Source organism: Rutidosis leptorrhynchoides, chromosome 2 (genome assembly GCF_046630445.1).
Source record: "Rutidosis leptorrhynchoides isolate AG116_Rl617_1_P2 chromosome 2, CSIRO_AGI_Rlap_v1, whole genome shotgun sequence".
NCBI lineage: Eukaryota > Viridiplantae > Streptophyta > Magnoliopsida > Asterales > Asteraceae > Rutidosis > Rutidosis leptorrhynchoides.
In genome coordinates, this window is record NC_092334.1 from 35,739,817 (window position 1) to 35,743,565 (window position 3,749).

The following is a 3,749-nucleotide window of genomic DNA, read 5'->3' on the forward strand; positions in this document are numbered from 1 at the left end:
GGCTGAGAAAACATATACTTTGTTACATCTTGTACTACTTACTTTTATGTTTTGAACACAAGTGTGAAAACAAACATTCCACGTGCGAGTTAGAACAAAAATGCCTCAATTCGATTATCATTAGTTACACTTGCAGGGTGTAAGCGAGAACTTATATTGTGTGGCCATACGGGTTTAACAAACCCTCATTCGGACGGTTCGCTACCGTTATGCGGATGAAATATATTTTTGTGTTTTAGTGTGGGTTCTAGCACTGTGTGATGGGGTAACGTTGGTTAAGTTTTGATAATTGAGTGCTCGCGTATAACAACACTTTTGGAATGCAAATGATTTGGATAATCTACGTTATGGAAATACAAAATCTTGTGGTTCAAAAACAACGTTTAATACTTACTAAACCTATGATTTCACCAACGTTTTCGTTGACAGATTCTTCTATGTTTTTCTCAGGTTTTGAATGCTTAAGTGATACATGCTTCCGCACTCTTTTGATACTTGCTTGGATGTCGAGTATACATGCATTTTGGAGCATCTTTTGAACTTATTTAAACTGTGTCGCATAGTTTTCATTTGTACTTATAACGTTGTAACTTAACTTGTGGTCAATTATCTTTGTAAACTTTGAAACAATCTTTACACTTGAATGGATGCGACATATTTTGGGTCAACGTCTGTTTTAAAGACTTATGACCAGGTAATGGGACCTATGTAGTCGACGCCGTCACTTGACGATTTGTCGGGGTCGCTACAGTGTTCATGGACCTTATGAACCGAGTGTGTGGACCATACCTTGACAAGTTTGTCATTGTTTTCATTGATGACATACTTATTTACTCAAAGAATGACCAAGAACACTGTGACATTTGAGAAAGGTGTTAGAAGTATTGAGGAAGGAAGAATTGTACGCTAAGTTTTCAAAGTGTGCATTTTGGTTGGAAGAAGTTCAATTCCTCGATCACATAGTGAACAAAGAAGGTATTAAGGTGGATCCGGCAAAGATAGAAACTGTTGAAAAGTGGGAAACCCCGAAAACTCCGAAACACATACGCCAGTTTTTAGGACTAGCTGGTTACTACAGAAGGTTCATCCAAGACTTTTCCAGAATAGCAAAACCCTTGACTGCATTAACGCATAAAGGGAAGAAATTTGAATGGAATGATGAACAAGAGAAAGCGTTTCAGTTATTGAAGAAAAAGCTAACTACGGCACCTATATTGTCATTGCCTGAAGGGAATGATGATTTTGTGATTTATTGTGACGCATCAAAGCAAGGTCTCGGTTGTGTATTAATGCAACGAACGAAGGTGATTGCTTATGCGTCTAGACAATTGAAGATTCACGAACAAAATTATACGACACATGATTTGGAATTAGGCGCGGTTGTTTTTGCATTAAAGACTTGGAGGCACTACTTATATGGGGTCAAAAGTATTATATATTGATAGTGCTCCAAATGAACATATATTTAGTAGCAATATCGTTCCAATATGTAAAGTTTTTAAATGTAATTTCCTTATTTTTAGTTGTAATAGTTAAATAAATAAGTGCGAAGACGAAAGACGCAAATCGCTCGAAAATGAAGATTTAAAGACAAAAACAAAGATTTGAAAGACCAAAACGTCCAAAAAGCTCAAAAGTACAAGATACAATCAAAAAGGTTCAAATTATTGATGAAGAACGTCTAAAAATGACAAGAGTACAAGTTACAAAACGCAAAGTACACGATATAAAATTGTACGAAAGGGCGTTCGAAAATCCGGAACCGAGGCATGAACCAACTTTCAGCGCTCGACGCAACGGTGTAAAAATTACGAGTCAACTATGCACAAGAATAAAATATAATATTTAAATAATTCATAATAAGAATAATATTAAATAATAAAAAGTTGTTAATTGAGCATAGTTCAGGGGTCGTAAATGAAAATTCCAATTCTAATTTCGCTATAAAAGCGATATTTACGATCAATTTCAGAGAGAACTTTTCCGATCCTTTTTTTTATCAATCAAATATCTATATCAATTATCAATATCTATATTCTATATCTCTATCATAATGTTAACTTAATAAGATATAACAATAATCTTAATTTTAATTTTAAATTATGATAATAATAAGATTTATGATAGAGATCGTTTGAGTGTGTAAGTCGAAATTCTGTCCGTGTAACGCTACGCTATTTTTAATCATTGTAAGTTATGTTCAACCTTTTTACATTAATGTCTCGTAGCTAAGTTATTATTATGCTTATTTAAAACGAAGTAATCATGATGTTGGGCTAATTACTAAAATTGGGTAATTGGGCTTTGTACCATAATTAAGGTTTGGGCAAAAGACCGACACTTGTGGAAATTGAACTATTGACTATTAATAGATGGGGGGTATTGTCTAATTGAGTGACAACTCATTAGAGTCTGTCGAACCTATCTTCAAATTAATTAACCTAATAATTAATAATGATTATGGTTGTCCTATTTAGTGATGTTCATATGGAATCTGTTATAATCATTTAATTAATCAATTGGGTTGGGTAATTGATTATTCATTCTGATCAAGTGGATGAATTAATATTCATAAACTAATTAAAACAGGGGTGGATTACATACAGTGATAACTGGTGTAATTGTTGACAGAAGTGATAACTGCGTCACAGTTTAAATCCTTAATCAGTTGGAATATTTGACTTCGGGTATAAGGGTAATTTGACGAGGATACTCGCACTTTATATTTATGACCGATGGACTATTATGGACAAAAACCAGATAGATATATCAAATAAACCAGGACAAAGGACAATTAACCCATGGTAATAAATTAAAATCAACACGTCAAACATCATGATTACGGAAGTTTAAATAAGCATAATTCTTTTATTATATTTCTCATCGTATCTTTATTTGCTGTCATTTTATTACTCGCAATTTTATTTTCTGTCATTTTATTTATCGCAATTTATTTTACGCACTTTAATTTTTGTCATTTATTTTTACGCTTAAAATCGACAAACCGGTCATTAAACGGTAAAACCCCCATTTTATAATAATACTACTACTTATTTATATATATATTTTTACAAATAAACTTAATAATATAGCGTTAACTTCACCAGCTCCCTGTGGAACGAACCGGACTTACTAAAAACTACACTACTCTACGATTAGGTACACTGCCTATAGTGTTGTAGCAAGGTTTAGGTATATCCCATCCGTAAATTAATAAAACTTGTGTCATATTTTGTAGTATTTCCTAGTAAAAATAATACTATTTCGTACCCTCACGCTACAACATCAAGTTTTTGGCGCCGCTGCCGGGGAGAGCGCGAAACGCTATATTTTAATCTATATTTGTAAAAATATAATTATATATAAGTTTGAGAAAAAAATATAAACCTTTAAAAAAAAAAAAAAAAAAAAAAACGTAAAAAAAAAAAAAAAAAAAAAATTATGTAAAAAAAAAAAAAAAAAAAAAAACGTTTTAAAAAAAAAAAACATTAAAAAAAAAACGTTTTTTAAAAAAAAAAAAAAATATTATAATAAAAAAAAAAAAACCCCGTAACTCTAGGAAAAGTGATGTCAAAAGTATCCCACTATTCTTTCCATTAGTCTTTGTCTGCCACTTAGCCAACAATATAATATTAATCAATATACATCGATTTATTGAAGAATGATTAAGGCAGAAGACGGCCCCACGTTCAAACAAGGCAATTACAAAGCTTAAAATGGCCAACTATATGATAGAAAAAGTAGCAACA